The sequence below is a fragment of the Felis catus genome, chromosome E1 (assembly GCF_018350175.1).
Source record: "Felis catus isolate Fca126 chromosome E1, F.catus_Fca126_mat1.0, whole genome shotgun sequence".
Classification (NCBI taxonomy): Eukaryota; Metazoa; Chordata; class Mammalia; order Carnivora; family Felidae; genus Felis; species Felis catus.
In genome coordinates, this window is record NC_058381.1 from 54,192,629 (window position 1) to 54,204,005 (window position 11,377).

The window sequence follows — 11,377 nt, forward strand, 5'->3', positions numbered from 1 at the left end:
CTATTCCCCCAATTTCCCTTCTCCCAGCTAGGCTGGGGGCCGAGGGACCGAGGGGCCAGCTGCTGGTGACACCCCCAAAGACACTGTCGACCCCCGCAGCCCCGGCCAGGGAACCCAAGGTCGCCTCGCCTCAAAGCCCTCGCCAGAGTGTGACAAAAACTTGAGCTCGCCTTCACTTGTGTTTAGGCACGGCTCACCCGTCCCTGAGGGCAGGTTTCCGGGGGACCCAAAAGCCTGAGGCTAAACCATCCCTCTGCCACTTCCTTCGTGCGGCTTAAGACACGCGCATCACTTCTCTGAGCTTGTTCACAACCCATCTGTGAAATGGGGACGTCTGGCTCACGGGGCTGCTGCGAGGACAAAGATGACGGTTTCCTCTTTTCAGCTTGGCACCTCTTTTCAGTGAACGGCAGGTGGGCGTTCTCCTGTTCGCCTCCGGGGGAACACAGACCGTTCCCTCCCTCCCCTGTCTTCCCTCGCGCTCAGTCGAGGGCCGCTGAACCGTTAACCCTCTTTCCAGGAAAAATAAGAAAGCCCTGTTGGCCGTGTTTGCCAAATTTCCGTTGTGTGAACACCCCCAGCGTGGCCGATGGCGAGCTCTCGATGGCTCACCACTGAACAGCGACTGAGAAGAGAGGCACAGGATGAGCAGAGGCCCTGGGACACCTGCGTGTCACCGAAGTTGACTCTGGAGCAGGAATCTCTCTGTCGGTGGGTGTGACTGGCAGAGGGCTGTTCGGAACCTGGGTCAGGCCAGGCAAGTCCCTGGAACACCAAGTTGCTTTGCTCATTGGTGGCCCCTGTCCACCGGCGGACTCGCCTCTGTGGGGCCTGGGCGGCGGGAGGAGGGAAGGGCAGCTCGGGCTGATATACGCCCGCGTAAGGACCACATCCGCACCAGACAAACCGTATCTTTCTAATTCCTCCCCTTCTCTCCACACCTTTCCTTTGTTCACACAGGCTGTACACATCTTCTAACCTCTTCCCATGTTCCAGGGGCTCTGCTTCCCTAGCAAATGGGCCCCCATCCTGGCCCCACAGAGTTGATGGACCAGGGCAGCATCTGAATCTCCTGGGGGGCTTGTTAGGTAGGAAAAGACATGCTGAGCTCCATCGGCAGAGTATCTGATTCAGCAGGGAGAATCTGCATTTCTAACCAGTGCCCAGGAGACCCCGTTGCCACGGGTCCAGGGAGCGCACTTTGGGAACCGCTGGCCTAGGGGGAGAGCCAGAGAATCAAGCAGGCAGTCGCTACCCAGGGGAGGTAAGCAGTGCTGGGCTGCGGAGGGCTCGGGGGCTGCCGGACTTCCGAGGCCCTTCTCCAAGCCCAGGGAAGGCCGTGACTTCATTCCTTGTTTGCCTTGCACCCCTAAGCTCCCCTGATCTAGTTAAGGGACAATCAGAAGCCCTGGGTGTTTAGGTCCCGCCTCTCACCTGCCCCCATCCACGTTATCCAAGCCCCCTGGGGGGGGTGCTACGCCACCTGGGCACCCCACCTCTCTCTGCAACAGGGCCAGACATGCTGGTATCTGTTCAGGCCAGAGAGAACGGCCCAGGTGGACCACAGAGAGACACCCCCCTCCAAATAATGAGGGCTCACCGAATCACCCATCCCTTTCTCTCCGCTTCCTCCCACTCAAAGCCCACAGTGGGGTCCCTTCCATGAGCAAACATGTGGGGAACGCAGGGACACAAAGCTAGCTTCCAACTTCCCCTGTCCTCATTGGGGGCAGGTGACAAGGGGCTGCTGGGGCCTCTTTGATGTTGGAAGGTTATGAACAGCCTGCAGGTAACTGCAGCCCAGCCCCCTCCTCTCCCTGGAGCCTACCTCCCCCTTCCTGACACTTTAATCCCTCCCAAAGGGATCAGGAGCGCCCTGCCCTTTATTTACAAAATGGGGACAGGGAGGCCTCTTGTCGGAGCTTGGAGGGCAGCTGGGGTGGGGGCAGGAGTGAAAATGGGGGTGCAGGAGCACTAGCCTACCCTGAGGCTTTGGGGACGAGGGACGGATCTTGGAACGGTGCCCGCCTGACTTGGCAGCCTGGGATAGCGGTGTGTGTGCGTGTGTGTGCGTGCATATGTGTGTGTGCGCGTGCACGCGTGTCTGAACATTCAGTTAATACTCAGCCCCAGATATTAATCCCTTTTTATGCAGAGACGATGGATCGTAAGCCCCGAGAAATCAAACTGAAACGCGGCCAGCCTCCTGCCCCGCTCCCCTCACCCCTGCCAAATGGACCCGCCTGTTAACGAGGGAGATAAACGGAGAGGCCATCAAAGCAGATTTTCAGTCTGTCCATGATTTCGCTTTGGGGCCTTCAGCACTCGATGGCTCCCCTCCTCCGGCCCCAACTCCTGCCTCCTCTGCCTTGCGTTCTCCACTTTGTTCCCCAACCCCCATGCTTTTATCTCCCAAAGTTGGATCTATTGACCCGACTCATAAGGGCTCCTTTTATCGGCTCCAGATCTGATAATGGAGAGCAGGCGGGAGGGGTGGGGGGAGGTGGAAGGCAGAGAGGTTGGCCACGTGGCCTGGAGGGTAGACGCTGGGAGAGAAAGGGGGAGAAGGGTTTGTTCCCACAGCAGACTGGGGCCTATGCAGGCGGGCATGTGTTCGCCTGGGGGCGAAGAAAGATCGAGAAACCCACCGCGGTTGGGAAAATGTCCCCAAAGCAGGGGTAGCGCCCTTTCTCAATGTGCCAACCCTATAGCATCATTCCCTGGTGCAGTGACTCTGCTTCCCCGCTTTAAATTCCCTTTGCTCTTCTTTACGGTCTTGCCAGGAGGCACCTAAATCCGATGAAAATTACCCCGGAAGAGAGAAACCCAGCATCTCCATTCGCAAACCCGCCACTGGCCGAAGAGAAAGGACCCAAGAAGTGGGCCCGGCCTTCGGCACTGCTGACCCCTCCCTGCCTGGCATAAGGACCTGCTGCTGGGTGGGCGTGGCCCCACCTAACCCTGCAGGGGGCGTGGCTTGTTCCCACCCTGGAGATGCCTGGCTTGTGGGCAGGCACCTTGCGCTGGGGGCATAGGGCTGGTGAAGATTCATGACATCCAGGGACGCTGGCTTTCACTGCATTGGGCCCCGCAGGAGGGGGTCAGTGAGTGCTGGGGTCGCAGCTCACACTCAGAAGCTGGACAGACTGGTCTCAAGTAGGTGCCATGATTGTGCCCACTTTATACTTAGAGAAACTGAGGCACAGACAGGCTAAGGACCTTCCCAAAGTCACTCAGCTAATAATCCCAGCCTGTCTGGCTCCTGAGTCGGTAACCCCTGTCCCAGGCTCCCCGTGTCTCTGCTTTGCTGACACTCCCCACATTGTCCCCTTCATCTCTCTGCCCCCTTTTGAAGGGATCACTGAGGGCCTTCTGCCAGGTGATGATCACATTATGCTGGGGCCTTAGGGACTCAAACCAGGATTCCGGTTTTACAATGTGCAAGGATAGCTGGGGCACCCGGGGAGCTCAGGAGGTGAAGCGTCCGACTCCTGGTTTCAGCTCAGGTCATGATCTCACGGTTCGTGAGTTGGAGCCCCGCGTCGGGCTCTGTGCTGACAGCTTGGAGCCTGGAGCCTGCTCCGGATTCTGTGTCTCCCTCTCTCTCTGCCCGTCTCCCACTCATACTCTGTCTGTCTCTCTCTATCAAAAATAAACATTGAAAGAAATTCAAAATGTACAAGGATAGCTTTTTCAATAAATACATAAAGAAGTCAATGTGCACAGGAGACACGCGAAACAACGAGGAGTGAAGCAAACCACTTTCTGGCCTCCCAAGGAACAGTGTCCAACAAGGTCACGCTCAGAAACACCCAGGCCTGCGCTCCGCCCCACTGGGTGCTCAGTGAGGGGAGGCGCCTGGGAAGTTCCATGATTCCTTGGGAAACAGCAAGGGGGAGGGGCTGGGCAGGAAGGGTTGTTCCTACCCACTACACCCCACAAATGGCCTCTTCTCAAATGTAAATGACTGGGGGGGGGTTGGTCATGTTGCCCCATTTCCTGGATGCTTTCCAGGAGAAGTACAGTGGGGCCAGACGCTGGGCTTCCAGACTCCCCACCCTACTGTTGCCACCCCATGGCTGCCCTAACCTACAGGAAACTTGGTTTCTGTCCATCAGTAGCCACCGTGGTCTCCCGGTCCCGGACATGCTATCCAGAGCAAAGTGATCCCCCCCATGAAGCAAAGGGCATGTGACCTCAGAAGGAGGCCAGAGAGAGGACAGATGGGGTGGCCCTCACTGTCCTGAGCACCACCCCGGCTTCCCTGCCTCAGTTCCTCTGCAGCCGCAGCCCGGAAGAGGAGAAGAAGCCGCCTCTGCCCTTTCCCCTCCAAATCTCCCAAGGAACTGAGGAGAAGCCTTGGGGACATTTCCTTGTCGCTTGAAATTTGTCTGGCCATCACTCACTGGACAGGCTGAGCAGGCCCCTTACGGAGGAAAGACAACCATAAATGGGAGAGTGAGAAATCATTTGTTTGTCATCAAAGGGAAGTGAAGTCTAAGGGAGGCAGCCCCGGAGGGCCGGGCAGGGTCAGTGGGAAGGAAGGGAGATTAAACACCAGGCCTGCCGTAGATCAACCCCGCTCTGCTGAGCACGGCCGTCAGGGACAGGGTGCTGGGGACCTGCACAGGGGAGGGGAGGAGACAGAAGTTGGGAGCGGTGGGCCCTAGCCTTGGGGACACAGACAGCATGGCTGGGCCTCAGGCCCAGGGCCCCTTGGGTAAAAAAAAAAAGTGTCACAACACCAGGGTTACAAAGCCTTTTGCATGGGTGGGAGCAAGAATCCTGTTATGGGGGGCGCCTGGGTGGCGCAGTTGGTTAAGCGTCCGACTTCAGCCAGGTCACGATCTCGCGGTCCGTGAGTTCGAGCCCCGCGTCAGGCTCTGGGCTGATGGCTCGGAGCCTGGAGCCTGTTTCCGATTCTGTGTCTCCCTCTCTCTCTGCCCCTCTCCCGTTCATGCTCTGTCTCTCTCTGTCCCCCCAAAAATAAATAAACGTTGAAAAAAAAAATTTTAAAAAGAATCCTGTTATGGGTTGAATTGTGTCCCAGAGACAGATATAATAAAGGCCCCACCTCTGGTACCTATGACTGTGACCTTATTTGCAAAGGGGGCCTTTGCAGATGTAACAAAATTAAAATGAGGTCACTGAGGCAGGCCCACATCCAGTATGACTGGTGCCCTTATAAGAGGGAAATCTGGCCCCAGGCACACAGGGTGGAGGCCACGTGAAAACAGGCCGAGTCTGGGGGGGGGTGGGGGGTGGTGTTGCAGCCTCGAACCAAGGAACGCCAAGGGTTGCCCCGACTCTGAGAAGAGACAAGAAAGGATTCTACCAGGGTTTCAGGGGACCACGGTCCTGCCGACACCCTGAATTCAGACTTCTGGCCTTGGGACTTCGAGACAAGACATCTCTGTTTTGGTTTAAAAAAAATTTTTTTTTTAATGTTTATTTTTGAGAGAGAGAGAGAGAGAGAGAGAGAGAGAGAGAGAGACAGCGTGAGCACGAGAGGGGGAGGGGCAGACAGAGAGGGAAACACAGAATCCGAAGCAGGCTCCAGGCTCAGAGCTGTCAGCAAAGGGCCCGACGCGGGGCTCGAACTCACAAACCACACGGATCATGACCTGAGCTGAAGCCAGATGCTTAACCGATGGAGCCACCCAGGAGCCCCAGGAAATTTCTGTTGTTTTAAGCCACGCAGCTTGTGGTACTTGGATAAGGCAGCCCCAGGAAACGCATCAGGTCCCCAGAGCATATTCTGTCCTCGACTTGATTCCTCTAATAAACTCCAAAGCTAGCAACAAGCTGGCAAACAACTCAGGCCACGCCCCTGCTCACCACTATCCCTATTCCCCCATTCCTCTGCGTGCGGGTCCCCAGGACCAGAGGCTGCGGTGTCTCCGGGAGGTACGTGCTCGCCCATATATCCACAGCAGCCTTCTTCACAGTAGCTGAGGGGTACGAGCCACGCAAATGTTCATCGACGGGTAAGTGGATCATCGAAATGTGGCCTAGCCCTACCAGGGAATATTATTCAGCCCCAAAAAGGAGGGGAATTCTGACACCGGCTACGACGCGGATGAACCCTGAGGACGACGTGACGCTAAGGGAGATAAGCCAGTCCACAAAGGACAAGAACTGTGGGAGCCCACTCCCAAAAGGCAGCTAGACAGACCCACGGAGACAGAAGGAAGATCGGTAGGTACCAGGGCCTGGGAGGGGGGAAGGTATGGGGAGCCAGTGTTTATGGGGACAGAGCGTCAGTTTGGGGAGACAGAAAAGGCTCTGGGGTTGATGGAGGCAATGGTGGCACAGGGTGTGAGTGTATTAACGCCACTGACGTGTCCACTTAAAAACGGTTAAAAATGGCAACTATGCGTATGGTGGTGAGCTTCCGTGAAGCGTCTAATCGTCAAATCACTCTGCCGCACTCCCGAAACTAAGATACAATTACACGGCAATTCTACCTCAATTGAAAAAAAAAAAAAAAAAGGTCGGGGGGTCCCTGGGTGGCTCAGTCAGTTAAGCGTCCAACCTCAGCTCAGGGCACAAGCTCACGGTTTGTGAGTTCGAGCCCCGTGTCAGGCTCTGTGATGACAGCTCACAGCCTGGAGCCTGCTTTAGATTCTGTGTCTCCATCTCTCTCTGCCCCTCCCCTGCTCATGCTCTCCTCTCTCTCTCTCTCTCAAAAATAAACATTTAAAAAAAAGAAAAAAAAGGTTAAAAATGATAAGCTTTATGTATAGTTTTACCATAAGAATTTTTTCCCAAAAAACCCGCATTTCCACGGCTCCCCACTGCCTTTGAAATAAAACCAGAACCTCTTTCCGTGGTCTGGAAGGCCCTACGTGGCCCGGGTCCAGCCAGCCTCCGCGTACCGCTCCCAGCCTTGCGACAGGCCAGGCTTACCCCCATCTTTGCATATGGTTTTCCCTCCACCTGGGGCCTTCTGCTGGCTTGGTTCCAACGTCACCTCCTCCAGGCACCTGCTCTGTGCTCCGGCACTGTTCATTCACATCGCTTGGTCTGTCCCCTCTTAGCAGTTACGACTGCTTGAGTCTATGGTGCTGCTCGGGGGTCCCCGGTTTATGGTCCGCTCTGCCCCAGACATTCTCCGTGAGGGTCAGGATTCACCTGCATGTTCAGGGCTGCTTCCCGGGGTCCAGGGCAGAACCTGGCACAGAGAAGGTGCCCAGCGAACAAAGGACTGAGCAGTGGATGGATGGGCGGTTAGATGGACGGACGGATGGATGGACGGACGGACAGGTGAATCATTCCACTGAAGGAAAGGAGGCTGGAAGGAGGAGCTCAGGGCAGCAGACAGGTGCCCACTGACATACCCAGCTTGCTGACTTACAGCAAGGGAAGGCGTTTCTCGGCTGCCTCTCCAGCATGGGGCTGGGCTGCCTGTGGCCACCGGAGAACTCTGACCAAGCCCTTCGGGACCCCGTCGGGGGGGCAGGCCTCGGGGATTACACAGACACGGCCCTGGGCACACAAGCGGACAACGTGCATAAAGGGAGGCCCACACCTCCATGTGACACACATCTACACCAGGCTGGGCCCCTGCTTCCCACACAAAACCGAGGCCCAGATGAGACTGGCACTCACAGGTTAGGTCGCTTGCTCGGCAAGACCCGTAGTAAGCACCTGCCGTGATGGGACGCAGCGGGGTCCCCACCCCTAGCCGCCAGGCCGCCCTGCCTCCTCCTCTCCCGGTGGCCTTGCTACACAGTCAGGAACCAATCAGACGTAGACGCAAGGTTTGGGGCAACAGTACTGTGTCTGTGTCAAACACAGGTTAAAGTTACATAAAAACTGAGACGGGAAATAGAGAAACCCGTCAGCTCCGTCCTGGGAGAAGGGAGCATGAGGAGGTGGGGCGCTGAGTGAACCTCTTATTTTGGGATAGATCCGGACTTACAGAACAGTTATGAAGGGGGTTCAGAGGGTTCCTACCTCCCCCACACCCAGGCTCCCCCCCGGTGTCCCCATCTTACATGACTATGGCACGTCTGTCACAACTAACGGACCAGTGCCGGTACCTTCTCACTAAGTAAACGATGTGATCTACATAATCTATTCAGCTTCCTGTTCAGTGTTTCCCCTGTGTCCTTTCTCTGTCCCAGGATGCCACATTCATTTGGCCGTCACGTCTCCTTAGCCTCTTACAGACCGTGCCCGTTTCTCAGACTTCCTTGTTTCTGACGATCTGATAGTTTCCACGACCTCAGGTATTTGCAGAAGGCCTGTCAACGACGGTGGCCTGGCTTGTTTTAATCCTTAACGACCAGTAGGAAGGAACATTTTACACGTGCACACGTGCACGCACGCACACCACACACCAAATGAACACACTTCTTTGTGTCTAACTCCAGTCCCTCCTGCTGTGATGCTGATATCACGGTAGTGTCCGTGGGGCTTTATCTTTGGTCACTTCTCTGATGTCCCCAACAGAATATGGCACTAGGCATGACATTCAGCATAGCACCCTTTTTATACATGAGGACATGATGGGGCGCCTGGGTGGCTCTATCAGTTAAGCATCTGACTTCGGCTCAGGTCATGATCTCACGGTCCGTGAGTTCGAGCCCCACACGTCGGGCTCTGGGCTGACGGCTCAGAGCCTGAAGCCTGCTTCGGATTCTGTGTCTCCCTCTCTCTCTGCCCCTCTCCCACTCACACGAGCATGTTTTCTCTCTCTCTCTCTCTCTCTCTCTCTCTCTCTCTCTCTCTCTCAAAGATAAATAAACATTAAACAATTTATAAATGAGGAGACGAAGGCTAGCTGGCAAGGTTAAGCTTGAAGATACTCATCACTGGTAGTGGATGGTCAGGGTCCTTCCCTGTGCCTCTCTGCTCCCTAAGACTTCTACCCACCGCTCAAGTCAAGCTGGTCTGGGAGGCAGGGGACGAGGAGGTAAGGCAAGAGTCCAGCGTCTTGATCCCTTAGAGCCCCTGCCCCTGCCCCTGGTGGAGAAGCCAAGCTCTGGTTGCCAGTTCACGCCCCAGCCTCCCCACCCCGCCACCCCCTCCCCCCCCACCACCCCCCTCCCCCGGTACACAGCAGTGCTGTGTGTTGTCGGCTGAGCAAGTCGCCGACGGCAGCTGCCGGGTGCCCGTCCTGGGGCCCTGCCTGCTGTCTGGCCCTCACCGGGGGGATGCCCCTTTCTCGGCATCCCCTCCGTGCTCCTGGCCAAGGTGGTGCGGGCACCCTCACAGCAGTCGTGAGGGCAGCCCTGGCGGGGGACAGGCAGCTGGGCTGGAGAGCCTGGGGTACCAGGGAAGGGGATCTGGGGGGACGGGCCACAGCACCTGCCAAGAGCTCTACGTCCTTCCCGAAGAGCAAACGGCACCAGACACGAGATCTCCCTGATGGCTGAGTGGACGCAGAGGTGTAGACAGTCCCCTACGTGGCAGGTGACTCCGGAAGGACCCAAGTGAACCCTGACCGTGCACTTGGCAGCTGGGACACCCTGCTGGCTGCTTCACCCCCACGGCTTTGTGGTGTCCTCACCTGTGTCGTTGGGCGATGCCCCGCCACCCCCATTTCGCACAGGAGGAGGAGCCAGTCTTCACTGGCCCGGCCCTCCCTGTCTCTCCCTGCTGGCTCTGCGTTTCTCCCGGTGGACCTACCCTCCTGATTGAGGCTGCTTTTGTTCGATTTGATACGAAAATGGGTTTGCCCAGAATGCACAGCGGCAGAGGGAAGGGGGTGCAGGGTGGCCCCACGCTCAGTGGCCAGCAGGGAGCGGACGTCGAATTCAAAGCAGCCTGTCACTAACGAATCCACCCACGGAAAACTTGGGATGCGTTTAGACACCAGTGTAAGCTCCTAGCCAACGGGGCTCAAGGTTTGTTGGAGACTGAGTGGGGCTTGGAGTCTGAGATCTAGGGGCGGGGGGGGCAAGACCTGGCCAGTTCTCTCCTGTGTGCCCTTAGGACAGCCCCTAACCCGTGACCTTTGGCTTCTGCGAATAAACGGTGACAAGAGCATCTCTCTCTCTCTTTTTTAATGTTTATTTATTTTTGAGACACAGAGAGAGAGAGAGAGAGAGAGAGACAGAGAGAGACAGACAGAGAGAGAGACGGAGACAGAATCCGAAGCAGGCTCCAGGCTCCGAGCTGTCGGCACAGAGCCCGGCGCGTTGCTCGAACTCACAAACCGTGAGATCATGACCTGAGCCGAAGTCAGACGCTTAACCGACGGAGCCACCTGGGCGCCCCAAGAGCATCTTTTTTACAGGGTGTTGTGAGACCATGAAGCTCCTGCTGCAAACTGTCAAGTGCCATACAGCGGGGAGGGTTTATGTTTGGGTTCCCAGCAGTGGGGGAGGCTGAGCCCCCAGGCGGGAGTGGCCTCGGGCTCTGGGCCTCTGGCAATGCTGGGCCGGGGCCTCTGGACACTAGGCTTCCACCCCTGGGTCTACAAGGGGCCTGAAGCTTGCAGAGCCACGATTTGGTGATTCTCTTTAAGACACAAAATATCAAACAAAATTATGTATAAAAGCCTCCGAAGGGCGGGCAGGTGAGGGGCCCCGAAGCTCAAGCCTCATTAGCTTTGAGGGAAATTGCCTATGACCGCAGGAGGTGCCCGGAGGTGACTACACTCCCACAGATGCCCACAAGTCATGACACTCATTAGCGACCGCACTCACTCTGTGCCTCCGGAGCGCACGGCCCTGGGGCCCACGGTCTGCGGGCGCAGCGGGGCTGGCGTGAGCTCCGGGAGGGGAGTCGGGTCACGCATCCCGGGGCAGGACAGGCAGGTCCCCTTTAGGGCGCAGCTGCCTCATGTGCAGACGAGGAGGGGCCCCGGCGATCCTTCCCAGCAGATTTCATTGCTTCTGTGATTTGGGGAATAGATTTCAGTGGTTCCCCGAGGACACGGGGGAGGAGGCCGATCCTGCACTTCCCTGGCCTCCTGTCCAGGACTCGGGACTCCAGATGGGCTGAGGAGGGAGGAGATGGAACGAGAAGCGAGTTGGGGATCAAGGGTCGTGACGGCGCCTGGCCTGAGCCAGCTCTCACCTTCCCTCTCAGGTGCAGTCTGGGGGGGTCCTTCCTGCGTCCCCAGAGAAGGATGCTAGCGGTGGGGGTGGGGGGGGTGTCAGCAGACACCCACCACCCGGGAAAAGATTCACACTCCGAGGACAGATTCCCTGCACCGTCCGCTCCCCCCTCCCCCTGCCCCTTATCCTTGAATGGAGAAGCAGGACCAGGGTTCAGCACCCGCCAGCGAGATTCGCCCTCTCTGCTCCCGCTGCACAGAGGACCGTCCCGCACAGGTAAGTAGCAGGTTCCCCAAACCTGTCCCCCAGCCCATGCAGGAGTCACTACTATAGAAGATGACCCGGACCGGGACGCACAGAGGAGG

At 57.2% G+C, this 11,377-nt stretch overlaps 1 protein-coding gene across 3 annotated transcripts in view; it reads right to left on the reverse strand.

The window, feature by feature from the left end:
• Positions 1-11,377, reverse strand: part of SDK2 (sidekick cell adhesion molecule 2) — a 263,997-nt gene that overhangs the window by 163,703 nt on the left and 88,917 nt on the right. The window lies entirely within an intron of this gene.